The 15417-nt window shown below is 33.1% G+C and overlaps 1 protein-coding gene across 1 annotated transcript in view; it reads left to right on the top strand.

The window, feature by feature from the left end:
- The first annotated feature begins 11730 nt into the window (after positions 1 to 11730).
- The window catches only part of LOC126742590 (muscarinic acetylcholine receptor DM1), a 76412-nt gene continuing 72725 nt past the window's right edge, over positions 11731 to 15417 (top strand). Inside the window, exon 1 of the mRNA XM_050449658.1 lies at positions 11731 to 11918. The gene's annotated coding sequence lies outside the window, so the exon portion shown is untranslated. The remainder of the gene's footprint in view (positions 11919 to 15417) is intronic.

The following is a 15417-nucleotide window of genomic DNA, read 5'->3' on the forward strand; positions in this document are numbered from 1 at the left end:
CTTTACAAAATGATTTTAAAAAATCACAACAAATGTATCTAAAAACTGATGGCAAAATCGTGAGAATCTGATAAAAAATAAAAAATTTATAAAACATCAAACTTTGCCAATATTTCAGGGTGGCGGAATTTTGTGCCGGCGAGTGTATTATGAAGTGTTTTTTTGCCATTTCTACATAAGCATTTGCCATCATTGCATCAAATATGTTGCAAGCAAGCAATGCTAATTCTAGCCTTCCTTTCAATATTCTAAGCAAAAATAAAATAGATAATTGTTGCATTAACTATAACTGATAATAATGATAATAAACATTAAAGGATATTATTATGAAAGTACCAAGAAATACACAAGTGCATTTCCAGTACGAAATAGACAAATTAATCCGCACGTTTAACTATAGATCTGAAACAGTTTAAAGTGGCAAGAGATGGGAAACATTAAAAATGAATCCTCAGCCTGCAAATTAATGACATTAGCTTCGTTAAGTAGATTATATGTCACTTAAGAGGCGGCGGCTCCGGTTTACAAGCGCTCCTTTATATTTCCACAAGCTATCGCTCTCTGCCGGCTTGTACTTGTGCGACGTCGCGTTGAACAGTGGGACAGAATTAAGAAACTGGTCATTTCTACCCTTTAAAGAAAATGGAAAATTTTTAGAGAATCTATTAAATGTTTTAGAGAGTTCAACTCCTCCAAAGAAACTTGTTCAAAACGTGCCATTATTGTTGATATTTTATTTGTCATGCCAAAAAGTGGAACTATAACTTTTAACAGCCACTTCCGAATCACCTTTGACACAGTCAACACGTGGTGGTTACTTGTCGTTTATGTTTTCAGACCTCTTCCCACCCTCTCCAGCCAGTGGTTAGCAGATCTTATTCATGCCGATAACCAGACAGAATAATCCGGCATCAGTTGGCGAATGAGTGAATGAAGCTTTAATATTTGGGATATGATCCAGAGCCAAACTGACCCGGAACATAACCAAAAGAGTTAAAAAATTGTCCATTGGAGCAGAAGCCATAACGAGAGGAAGAAGAAGAAAAACTTTTGGCATCAAACAAAGACTTAGTTAAAGTTTACTGTTCTCAAATTAGCTGTTTAGCTTAAAGGTCCAAGAGCAAGGATGGTTGTAAAACTAAACTGTGAAAAAATCCAAATGAAAAAGTAACAGGCAAATTATGAAAAACATTACTTGGTAGGCTTTTTAACCATGTTATAACTGACAGTTAAAAATTTATACATAGCAAGTAGCTGTGACTCTCTTTTCTTTCAGGCAGTTGAGAAATGAAAACTGTCCCTACTTAAAGTAACACTTGAAACAGTCTTTCAGGAAATTTAACGCAGTTTTATTATCAACTGTCTGAAATTGATAATAAAACGATTTTCCAGGTCATTCTTTTAGGTGATGGACAGTCATTTTGTATTTTATTTCAGAAAGGTAAAAAGACCTCCCGATATGTACTGGGTGTTTATTTCCCAATTTAATTCTCAGCTGCCTGGCATTAACAAAAAAAATATTTTTCTTCCCGGCAGTTGAAAAATAAAAATTTAAGGTAAAATTAAAAAAATTTAAATTGACATTTAAAAATCTTCTGCCTGGAATTGAAAGCATGTTTTTTTCTAATCGACAGTAATCAGATTAAGTCATCAGAATAATTGCTCGGGAGTTATTTCAATATTTTTATCCGATAGTAAACAGATTGTTTAAATTAATACATAATTTTACTTTCATAAAACTACCATCAATTATGGTTAAGAATCAGTAATGGAAATTTTATGAGAAGATTTCTTAAATATGAACCAATGGTATGATATTGATGTTTTATCATTAAATATAGATAAAAGAGACTGTGTTCAGGATAAGCATTGGGAAGTGAGTAGCTGCAACAAATTTGTTAAGATTCTTTGTAATTTGGAAGCTTTATTTCGACCTTGAAGTAGAATGAAATAAATGTTATGTCGCATTGGGGGTTATACTGGAAAAAACATGAACATTAGCTACTAATAAGCTTTTATATTCTATTAGGCTAAGATTATTCTGAAACTCATCCTTCGGATCGCGTATAGCTATAGTAGAAAGTAGAAAAAATTGTTGTAATGCGTTTTCAAATTTCCTTCTCAAAAGTATTGTTCGGATTTTTCATAGGTTCAATAATAAGCACACTTGAACACTAAACACTCAATTGTTATTCACTACTTCATTAACAACTACTTACTATTTCTAATCACTTATTTATGATTTATCATACTCAAATACTATAAACTTAAACTTTACATCGAATCAGGTCCCCAACCCAACCCAATGAGATTCTTCTACTATTTTCTTAAATTTTAACACAAACATAAATCGATTAGAATAATCCGGCAAAGAAATGGCCGCAGTAAGGCAACTTTGTAATATTGGCCCTATCTTAAATCCGATCATTTCGATCAGCCTGACTTGAGCTAGCTTCATCTTTGCCTTAGGGCTGCGTTGGATACTATAGACGACATCATTAATCCTCTTTACTGCTGCGTTTGGACCTTCCCAGACTGGCGTATCGTGATATTTTATTCATCATCATCTGCAGTTCACGAAGCAAAAACATTGGCAAGTAGAATTTCCAATTCTTTTGATGTTCATCTACTACATTGCAAAGATGTCGATTGTCTTGCTGAAACTCTTCTGTTATCCGTGTAAGTTCACAAAGTTTCTGAAACTTGGATTCGAAATTCCGTCTTTGATCAGAATGTGGCTTTGGAGGGATCCCAAATCTTCTGGAGACATGGTTCACTAAAACTTTTACTTGCTTACCGATTCTTGGTGGGAAGAGCAAAGACTTGCGGCCATTTACTAAAATAATCGATGGCGATCAGGATGCACTTATTTCCTCTGTTGGTCTCGATAAATACACCGGCTATATCAATGGCGATTCTTCCGAATGGCAGCCTTTGATTAGCTGCAATATGTTGGGCATTTTCGGCATCATGATTCTACATCTTTAGTAGTTAACGCAGTGGAACTTGAAGTGGAGCTTGAGTCTTATCAAAAGTCTTATTTAGTCCTAAATGAGTACCACTCGCTCGCACTATGCGTCTGCTTCAGGACCCGGTTAACTTTCTTCCTTAGGATCACTTAATAATTTTTTCATCGGGGCTCGGATCAACAACCTATTCTCAACGACTAATTATTCCCACTACGCTTATAGTGACTTAAATGTTAACCCTTCATCTAAAACGTCATTTCATCTCAGTCTTGGTCGTTTTCCTTCTCCTGAAGAATTTCTGATATATCTTGATTTTCGCATTGGTCTTTAATTAACTCAGACGTAGTCCATCCTTCACTAACCTCAAATTTAAGATTTCTTATACAGTGTGGCTAAACGACAAAGAAATCGCAGCCGTGTTGGGCTCGTAAAGATTTTAAAAAGACAATGCTCGGACACGTCAATTTAGATTCCCAGAACCATTTTCAGAGTATAATACCACGCCCATCTGTCATCCCTTAGCCAGGGTAAAACTAACCTCAAAAATTTTAAATTAAATAGTGGGTCGAGTTATACCATAAAACGGGGTTACTTTGGCACTTTGGTCTACTTTGGCAGTTTGTCACATGTTTAGATAATATATACTTTTTTATAAATAGTTAAATTTTTGAGTGTTTTTTTTAGTCAATCTCTATTTTTACAGGCTTAAAACAGGTAAAAATGCCTAGAAACTATCGGAGAAAACCAGGGTCACGTTCCTACAAGAACTATATTGAGGATGACCTTCAAAATGCGTTGGTGGCCATTAGGGGCGGCCTAAGTCAAGCGGCAGCAAGTTTACGCTTCAAAACTTTCACGCGGGACACTTCAAAATAAGTTAAAGGGTCAACATAACCGGTCTCTAGGTCACCCAACCGGATTCACACCTGAGAAGGAGCAATTACATACAAAGACATTAGTGAAAGTGATAGGGGATGTTCGCTTTCAAAGGCCGATATTCGCGTATTGCTTTATAAATACCTGCAAAGGAAGGGTCGCACGGTTAAGGAATTTGAAAACAATACTCCCGAACATGATTTTCTAGAACATTTCATTATTCGAAATAAACTGAGTGTCCGTTTGGCAGCAAACATGAAACGAACTCGTGCGGCAGTAGGTCCAAATCAAATTGTCAAATATTTTGATAATTTTAAAGATTACAAGATGGTGATCCTTGTTTAGTTTTTAACTATGATAAAATTAACGTGCAGGATGATCCTGGTGCCAAAAAAGTCATAGTTCCAAGGGCAACGAAGCTTGTGGAGAGAGTTCAACAATATTCAAAGGCCTCGATCAGTATTGTGGTGTGTGGAAACGCTGCAGGCGATTTATTACCCCCGATGAACGTCTACAAGGCCGGTTTTTTATACGAAGGTTCGACAAAAGGAGATTCTTCTGGAACAGTCTTAAATATATTGTGGATTGGAATACACGAAATTGTAACAAACAATTTAAAATCGGAGTTTAGGCTCATAGGACTCTGTCCTTTTGATCCCCAGGAAGTTCTGAAAAGAATTCCAGACCGTCATTTAGAAAGAGCACCCAAAAATGCCCAGGAGGCTCTAAGTGGACGCCTAATTGAATTGCTTCAACATATACGCTGTTCGAATACAGAAAAAGGATTTAGAAAGCGTGGTTAGAAAATGGAACCCGGTAAAGAAATTAAGGTAGATAATACAGGGATATCACAGCTTCAAGGACCATCTAGCAAACAGCTATCTACAGAAGAACCAGTTCCTGGCCCAACCTCATCAACCCAACCCAGAAATTTTTCTTAAGTAGCAGCGATGAAGATGATGACGACGTTCCAATTGCAAGTTTGGTACCAATATCTACAAGGGCAATACGAAAACAAGCAAAACGAGTTGCTAAATCTACAGGAGACTTATGCGCCATTTGCTCAAAAAAATAGGAAATCTATCTGGGTCCTGATTTGCTTAATTGCACTCAATGCAAAAAATGGATCTGTGGGATCCGTAATTAAATGAGTGACGACCCATTTTATGTTTGTTACCTTTGGACAGACCGCGATTTCGTTAGTGATGATTCTGTGAAAGATGTTGACTTTTCTTATTGAAGACATGAACGTTTTGATTTATTTTCCCCTTTAGTTTTTAGAAAATATGTTCGTTGTTCAGAATGCTCAGAATTTATGTTTAAGTTTAAAATTTGTTTTGGTTGGAAAAAAGTACCTTATATAACTTTAAAATTTAAAAATGGGATATTTTGGTCGAACTCAATGCTACTCCTAAATTTTACTATTTTTGAATGCCAAAAAAGGCTTTAAACAGCCTTTAAACAGCCACAGCACATTAATGTGAACCGGATTTTAATATACTGCAACAAAAACCTCAAAAATCGGCCTACTTACCTACCGTACCCTATATCAGCACACAAGGCCTAATGCAATTTTAAAAAGTTTAAGTTTCCAAGAGAAACTGGATTTATAGTACCAAAATAGGTCGAAACCTCCAAAAGTAACCCGTTTTACGGTACCTTGTTTGAAACCTCTTTCGATTCTCTTTACGACAATATCCAGCTTAAAAGATTTTACTTCAGAGGTTCTCAAACTATTGACTATTTTAACATTTAATACAATTTTTGGAAAAACTGTATTAAATCGCAATTCTTTTTCAAACTTTTATATATTTTTATTACATGTTGCTATTAAAACATACCACTGTAATACCGTCACGCGAGCGCTATGAGCGTGATGCACTTCGCTAAAACAATCCCTAACCATCCGCTACGCGAAGGAAATCTCGGAGGGATTCCGGACCGGACTGGGTCTGAGTTCGGGAGTCAGTCTCTGCTGTCGCTCCTGCTCCTGCCACAGCTAAATTATCCCTGGAAGCGGGCGATCTCGTTCCGACCGTATCTTCTCCCGTTCTCCCATTTACCTTCAGCGCAGCCTCCCCGAAAACGCCCGATTTTGCAATGCCACTCACTCACACACCGTTCCCGCTTGCTTTTCTATGGTTTTAGTATGCGGGCTTCTTATACTCAAAGAATAAAAAGAAAATTTACCTATATTGCATTAAAAAATAAACGTTTCATCAAATATGTAACTTCTAATACCCCTGATAGGGAAAACAAATGGAATATACTGGAACAGACATTGTGATTTCAATATTTAGAGTTAATTTCCCTATATACACATTAAAAGAGGAATCACCTGACAATGAAGAAACTATAGAATGAGCTCAGCAGTGAAGAAGAGCAGGTTTCTGGAGAAATACTTAAAGGCAGAAACATTTAATATCGTCAGGGTGAACACGAATATCAAATAAACAAGCACCTTTTAGAACAAATAACGCTATATTACTTTAATAATACAATCAAAGAACACCAGTCGTATTTCGAAATAATATATTAACCCTTTTTTAAAACATGCCATAACATTCTTGAGCGGCATAGTATGTTGTTAAGAATTACGTCGGGAGTATTAGGCTGTCCACATATTATTAAATTTAGATGGGCCAAATTATGTATTATATCTAAAATATAATATAAATGAATAAGAACTAAAGACCCTAATATACTGTGAGATACTGAGAGTCAGTTTATCGCACAAATGCATTTCTGTGAAATATAGATCAGTTCAAATCTAGAAAACCAATAATTTTCATGTAAATTCCTTTAGACCAGTTAGTGTTTTTTTTGTCTAAGGATATTGCACCCAAGAATAGGCCTTTTTCCGTTTTTATTTCTATACTTGATTTGAGGACGAGGTCTAATGGAATGGCGGGCGAGATCACCAGATCTAAGATCCCTAGACGCAACCAGCTTTACTACCTGATCTTCGGCAACGGATTATTATGTGAAAATGTGATAAAATGAGTATGAATAAATTTTACTTTTATTATCATTTTATTTAACTTATACTTTACTTTGACCCTGTATAAAATTTAGGAAAAAGTCTTATGCCAGTGAATACTAATCCCAAAGACCTTTAATTTAATTACAAAAGAGGTGGTGCCTTTTAAAATTTTGGGGTTGTCGTGCATCGATCCCAAGGTGTTACCCACCCTGTAACCAAAATATAGTGGTTGAAGTCCCCCCTACCTGTATAACATTTGTATCAAATTGCGCTTCTCTAACTTTTTTAGTTTCAATAGTTAATTTGCATTAAAAGTTTTTAAAGTGACAGACACTTTTTTGGCGAGAACTAGCATTTTTTTAAAATGATATTTACAAAAACACTTTGGACATGTTTTTTTATGCAGCAACAGGTCTAACGACTTGTTAAGTTTTGGGAAAAATTTACTATTAAAGAAAAGTAAATCCGGTGATGAAACTAAAACAGATATACTGAAAGGTAGAAAATTAACTTTATTTAGACATAATTAGGGCATAAAAAGATTAAATGTATATTGCTTGTTCATCATTCAACCACATTTACGTTACATTCTTCACGACCTTTCATTGTGCCTAATTCGCTATCTGATTTTAGCTCTATACCATTGTTCTTTGTATGGGTATTTTTCAGTAAATGCTTGTACCAATTTAAGTCAAAAGCTTCTTCCCCATTTTCTCCAAAATGTTTACGAAGTAGAATTCTAACATTAGTTAATCGTTTCGTATTTATTTTTTTATAGAGACATTTCAGGTAACTGAAAACTTTGTAGAGGTTTTCTCTTCTATTTAAATTTTGTTTCTAACTTTCAATATTAGTTTTTTAATTTGGATAAGTTTCTATTCGTATATCTTTGTCAAAAATATTCCTTTACACTCACTTGTTTTATCTAACTTTTTCTATATTTTTTGAAGTTTTTTAACATTGTAAAGTTTCCTTAACAATGCCTATTTCTTTATATATTGCATGGTAATTTTCATTAACTTTGAAAACAGACTTCTTTCTGAATGTTCATGCAGGTAGTCCAAAAACTCTATCTGCAGGTAAAAAGCTATGTACACATACTGGAAAATGATAAATACCTTACCTACCTTATAATCGACGAAAATTGAAATACGATCGAAAATGTTGACTTGCTCATTTATGCTTCTTATAAAATATAGCCTAATTTAAGAAGCTTGTATTGAACTTGTTGGGTTTTGCTTCAGAGTAGCATAAATCAATCGATATTTGCTACTCTGTGGTGCTATCGATATATGCTACTATATTGGATGTGCAATTTATGCTAAGACTGAGAACCAGAAAAGCCATATTATTCAGGCAAATAATGTAAAATCTCTTAAGATTACAATTTCTGAGTGTCAAAAAACCATTGATGTAATAGGGTTCTATAGATCACATTTAATTAATCCTAATGACTTCATAAATAGTGAATGTTATTTTAAAAGAGAGTGTTATTGGCCCTAAACGCCTGTGCGTTTTTAGCAGGAATATAAATTTCAATATTTTAGCTACTAATAGGGTTACTGTTAGGTTGCTATTTATGGTTTTTCTGGTATAGTAAATTAATTTACAAGATTACAGGGCTAAACTTGTGCTGGTCACATATGTGTTAAATGCAAAAGTGATATAATGAAATAAATTCAGTTATTTTAAATAGAGATTTTACAGACCATTGGACTTACAATAATTGTAAGTACATATCTTAATCAAGAAAGAAAGGTAAATAAAATTTGGTTAAAGAAAAAATTTTTAAACAAGTTTCACAATTATTGTAAAATTTGTTGTAAAAATCTAAGAATAAGCCAGTGAATCACTCAGGGACTTTTAACTTCTATAAGAAAGAGAGACAAACTTAAAAAGCAATATACATTAAATTCAAATAACACAGATTTACTTAACTACAATACCTATAGAAATAATATTAGAAAACTTATGATCAGTACCACAAAGCAAAGATTCAAAACTGCAATAATGATCTAAAAAAGACTTGAACAGTGGTAAAAGAGGATGACATAAGAAAAAATTGTGAATTTTTATTTCACAATTTTTGATTGTCGATGAAAAAAATAATAGAGCAAGGGGATATGATTTCATTACTTCTGAGCCAATTAACATAATCACATACACTTATTGAAATCTCTGTTACATATTGTCAACTGCATTTTTAGTCGTTAAATATATCCAAGTGTGCTTAAAAATACAAATATGGTAGTAAATAGTAGTAAACAACTTATTTTTAAACATAGAAATATAGTTTTAACCACAAACTATAAGCCCATTGCTAAACCAAGTACATTAAGCAAACTGGTTGAAAAAACCATTAAAGTAAGAGTACTGTCTTTTATAGAAATTTTTTCAAAAAACCAATTTGCATAGATAACTTGGACAGGACAGTAACCAGGACAGTAGATAACTTGGACAGGGTCTTGAGAATATTTTTGGATTTGGCCAAGGCTTTTGTCACTGTGGCGCATCATATTCTACTAGAGATGCTGGACAAATTTGTGGAATAACAAATAACCTGACAAAATTATTCTTACATAAAAGATCACAAAAAGTTAAAGTTAAAAATTATTTTAAAAATATTTTAAAAATTATTTACTAGTTAGGTAATAATTTATTGTCATTAAATATTCACAAGGCAACATTTTTTACTTTAGTCTTGAGTGGGCAAACATCACTTTACCACTAAAAATTAAAAATCCATAGTGCAGATTGTGAACCTGATATGGGTGCTATATAGATGAATGTTTAAAATGGACCAAATATTTGGAGCATGTCACTACAAAAATTAAAAAAAAAATATATAATAAAATGTATGCTTAATACTGTTACAAATGTTATAACGCATAAATCCTGTATAAAGCATGCCAGAAACCAAAATCTTTCCTTGACATCTATAAGGCATGTTGCTGCAAAAAGGCATGCTAGCTTCATAGGTCCTTAGATATACAGGTTGGCGAATAGCAGACTAAACACACTATAAATCGTAACACCGTTTCTCGCTTACTTTCTGTCTGATTTGCTATTTTCGGCAGGGCACAATCAGCATTTCGTTGTGTGATCTCAAACTGCACTATTAGGTCTTAAAGTCTCTTTTACTTTTTTTAAATATTTATTTTTATAGTGGTTTACACCCCTGCCGACAAAGAGAGATTTATTCTCAGTAAGTTTTGAAAATAGACCGATTTCGTGTCGATGTTGAACAACCTATTAAAAGTGTCCAGGAGATAGAACGGCGGGAAGAAATGGTTTGTAGTGTTTTAGTTTTGGATTCGATACGATCGAGTAGAAGGAGAGGAACTGAGTATGCACCAAAAAAGTGTAACGAATATTTGGAAAAAACATGGATACAAATGCTTTAAATATTCCAAAACTCAAAAGTATTTGTTAAAGGCCAGTAGCGAAGAATCACCTTTTGTGAAATCATGATGGAAAAAGGCAAATAAAAATGAAAATTTCTTAGAAAATATTTTGTTTTAAGATAAGTCCTCCTTCCCATTGCATGGTAAACACAATCCTTTAATTGTTCGTTAATGGCCTCAGGAAACCGACCCCAGAAGTCTTTAGTTCCGTACTCAGTACCCTCCAAAGTTGAATGTTTAGACAGGTATTTTGGGCGATCTTGAAAATATCTTGAGTTGCCACAATAGTAATTGGCCTCCAACATCTTCCAATTTATTTTTTGTGGGATTATCTTAAGAAAACTATTTATAAACATCATAATAATAATATGCCAACGAATTTAAAGGAGTTGAGAAATAAAATTGTTGAATCTGCCAATTTCATTTTACTTAAAACTCTTTTGGAAGTAAAAAAACAGCTTTTACGATAGACTAACCTTTTTTTAAGCTGGATAAGTTGTTTTTTCTTAGCCATTTATTTAAAGAATTATTTGTTTGGTTTACTATTTAGAGTTTTATTTTCTGTTTTTTTTTTATACTATTTATATGCTATTTTTATTAGAGCATATATTTATATTTTATTTTAATAACAACAATGCTTTATTTTTCAATATGCCATGCTCAGCATAAAAAATTGTAGTTACGAATCTATGCGGGTTTTGCACATGTAATTGCTGCATTAGAAAAATGTTATACCAATGCCGCGTAATACTTTTTCAAATTTTGTGGCAAGAGATACAGCCCCCATCGAAATCAGACACTTACTAAAATTAAATATAAAATGATTGAGCTCGAACCTCGAACACCAACGTACTGTCGCGGCGGCGGCGCTCCAATATCTTGCCTGTATGCAACTTTATATTTGTAGTAATTCATTCGCCAATCTGTATAGTGCCTTACCTTAAGAGGTAAATTATTTGAGCAAATAAAGACCAAAGTGAATTTTCTAAGTATCCCTTTGGACTTTTAATTCTTACTTTTTTCTGTAATGCATTTATATTATATTTTAGTGTTTGAGTTGTGGTATGGATATGTTTTTTTTTTATTCTATATTTCCGTTTTATTTGTTAATCTTATGATAAAATAGTTTAATTATCAAGAAACACAAATCCTTGATTTATATTATTGGTAAAATATGTTTAGTATTAGGTAAAAATTAAATTGTAAGTACCTTGTAATGTTATTGCTGTACATATGAACCTGTATCTAAATAAATGAAAATAAATATATAATAAACAGTTGTTCCGAGTCTAACTGTAGAAAATTAAAATTTGCCCCCAGACTAAACAAAGCGCGGCTCAGGGAGATGAAACGACCGACGGGGGTGCGCAGGGAAGAGGGCGAATCCAGCGATTCAGTCCACGCCTATGTGAGGGAGCAAGTTGCATCCTGGAGAGCGAACGTTGCAAACCATCAGCACGGACTCAGCTACTTACAGTTAGTGAAGTGATGTGATGATCAGTGCCCGACTCAATTCATTACATTATCACCGGAATATTCTGGAGACACTATGTGAACCAGGAGCCGGTGATACGGTAACAGAAGAAGATATCAAGGCCCGGGCCTCTTTTTCACGATCCCGGATAGATCTGGCAGCGTTTTATGGTCCAGCCGAGCGGGGCTCATGTTGCCCGGGATTTTTCGGCGGTCAGTATTATTTAATTTCTAGTTGAGGTAAATATTTATTTATTTATTTGCAATAAATGTGTTTTTAAAAGTTGTGCTTAAGTATGTACTATTTTATGTCAATTCATAGGGCATATATGTAAGGAAACAGAAATTAGGTAAGGGAGGGTTTCTCAGCTGACAGTTCAACATTACACATTCATATTACCCTGCATTAAATTGAATAGTAGGGGATAGTCTAGGTTACTATTATAGGCCATAAGCATGTTAGACTTCTTCCAGTGGTAAACAAATAAACAAGTTGTTGAATGTAATAAAATATTGGGGTGGTGTTGTAATGTAGGGCATGAGTGTTATCTAGTGAGAAACCATTTAAATAAGTTTCGGATAGACTTCTTAATAAGAAGATGTATTTTTTGAACTAAATTAATTCATACATTTGTTAATTATTTACACAATTTTAGAGATTAACATATAAAGAACAAACTTAAGATAAGCTACCATGAAAGGCTTTAATTTTTATTACTACAATTTTAATAGATTTAAACATTCAAATTTCTCCTGCGGTAATTTTGTTTATATATTTTTAAAATAAAAACTGTTCTTAGGATCCTTTTAAGCCCTAATCCTTTGTCAATATCATGTTATAATATTATTGTTATAAGATATGTTCTTAATTTTATTATTTTTATCAGATTATCATATTTAAACACTCTGCATATTGAAAAATTGCCACAGAAGTTGAAAAATTTGTAATATAATTTATTTAAAAATTCAGCGGTAATACTAATAACATTTATGAATTTAAAAATCGATATATTTGTGACTAATATTTTGTTCTAACCAATAGATTTACTATAAATATCATCAAAACCTTTAGGTCTTTCAAAAGCGGCATCACCCAAAGTTACCATGAAAAGAAATTCTAGTCAGTAGATTCCATATAAATAATCTACTGACCCTTTACTACCTACCTTACCTACCTTTGCACTTAAGGTTCATTCCTTTATTGTTGCCCATCAATTGCACACCATCTATTATCATCGAATCAAGTTTTGACTAAGGTTTTTGTTGAATAAATTTTTATGACCTCCAATGTCAATATTCATTTCTTCTTACTTTTTAGATAACACTTTTCATGGAACACGTACAAATCATTTTATAGATGCCAGCTTACACTTTAGCAAAGCACCTTGAGACTGCTTTTTATTTGTTCGGATTCTTAATTCTTTGACTACAGCGAATTCCTTCCATCTTCTCTTTTGTTAACATTTTAATGATTCTAAACTTTATCATCAATATTAACGTGGATGTATAAAATAGCAAAACACTGGATCATCAAATCTATTAATAGGTTTTTTATTACTATTATCAAACCTGTTAGATCTCCTAGCCATGGCGCTATTCCTTTATTTGTTGCTATATCAAACTTTCTTGTAAAAACTGCATCACCCATATTTATCATTTAAGAATTCATTAACGATTTCACATTCATGAATCTTAATTACCTTCAAGCTTAATGATCATTTCTTCATCACAGTTGCTTATCAACTAGATGCCATTTCCGATATTCATCTTCATTACTTAGGTCTTATTTACTACAAAATTTCTCAGCAATATCGTCGTAGATGGCTGAAAGAGCAGTTTCCATATATATTTCCAAAGAGGAGGTTATAAAATATATTACATTCACACTTAGTGCTACTATTCACTCTCCAGATTATGCCTAAAAATTCTGTTAAATTTAGAATTACTTTAACAGGGTTTCTGTTACTATCATCATACTTGTCAAGTCTAACGGTCATCTTTCTATTAGTATATGCATGAGACAGCATGCAGTCTCATGCATGTACTCATAGAAAGAATAGAAACTAATAATAATTACTATCTAACATTTCTTCTCAAACTGGGCTATGTAATATTACCATCGAGTGCAGTTCTGATTTATAGATTTTTTTAAATAAATGTTTATAAACCTTCAGAGTCAATGTTCATTTTATAAGTGCTTTTTAGCACCTTCTCTTTTCTAACATTTAATGATTCTAGTCCCTATTATCAATATGTCAAGTACTACTACCTCTAAATTCGATCTTCAATATCACCATGGATGGAAAAAATCACTGCTTATATATATTTCCAAAGAAGAACTATGAGAATAATAAACTCTAAATTAGTCCTTTCTAATCTTTAAGTTTTTTAAAACACAGGATAAGATAAGATTCTATAAAAAGTTAGAGATAAAGTACAACACTGGATTATCAGATTTATTATTATCAAACGTGTAAGGTCCAACGATGATGACACTATTTCTCCATTTAATTATGCATACACCTTTCATCCATAAATGAAGTTCTGAGCAGTGAATTTCATATTAATAAATCTATATTATCTGCAAAATTAAGGTTCATTCTTCGTTGATCATAATAATAGCTCATCAACTGGAGGTCATCACAAATATTCATTTTCATTGCTTAAGTCTTAGCGATTTTAAAGTTTCTTAGCAATATTGCTGTGCAATGTCCTAACTCTGGTATTTTCGTAAAGTTTCTTTAAAATATAGGATTATTTCAATAGGATTTTTATTAGTATAATTATATTTGATAACTCTTACAATCATATTGCTATCAGGAATACGCTTCTCCATTCAATACTATCTTAAATTTCTTCTTAAACAAAGGCCAATTAACAAATAAATTTTTATTGCCTCCACAGTCAATGTTCATTTCCATAGGAGTCCTGGACCAACACGACACAAACTAGATCAGTTATAACGTTTAACTTTATTGTAGATTTAGGCAAAGTACATTATCACAGTTTCACTGTCAATACTTCTTGTACAATCTCAGAGCAAAATCTTAATTTACTTTGAATACTATAACTGCCCCACAAACTTTTAAGCTTTTAAAACTTTTTTTTCCCTTTTTGCCCTTCCAGCAGAAACTGAAAGCAGCGTTGTTGATCAAAATTCTGGATATATACCTACTTGCAATACTATATTGTGACAGCGTAGATTCCAATAAAGTTACTTACGAGTTATAACAACGCAATGAACTGAACGACCCCAATGTTCATTAACAACAGAGAGAATTGTCGACCACAGCAACCTCTCCATGTCGAGCAGTAGAACTAACCGGAAACTGAGTTTGACTGTAATTCCATAATAAGGCGCCAAATTTGAATTTTATTCTATAGTACCGTGCGCCTAAAATTACTTGAGAGTGTATGGCTCTTAGGGAAACTACAGTAGATGTACCATGGAAGAAAATGTTACACGGAGCCTATTTTATGAATATATATATCTCGGTCTGTCAATTTTAATGTTAAAACATTTTAAAAAACTACAAAATGTTAGAAATGGTGTATGTAGGTACATTTGCGATTACTGCTTAGATAACACTCAGGATTAAAAAGCAAATGCAATATTTTTAATTAGGGATATAAGCATAAATATCCAAGAGACATCCCACGAATATTCTAAAGCTGACAATCGCACCCAGGACCTCTAATAAATGTCCTACGG

This window comes from Anthonomus grandis, chromosome 1 (genome assembly GCF_022605725.1).
Source record: "Anthonomus grandis grandis chromosome 1, icAntGran1.3, whole genome shotgun sequence".
In the NCBI taxonomy this organism is placed as follows: domain Eukaryota; kingdom Metazoa; phylum Arthropoda; class Insecta; order Coleoptera; family Curculionidae; genus Anthonomus; species Anthonomus grandis.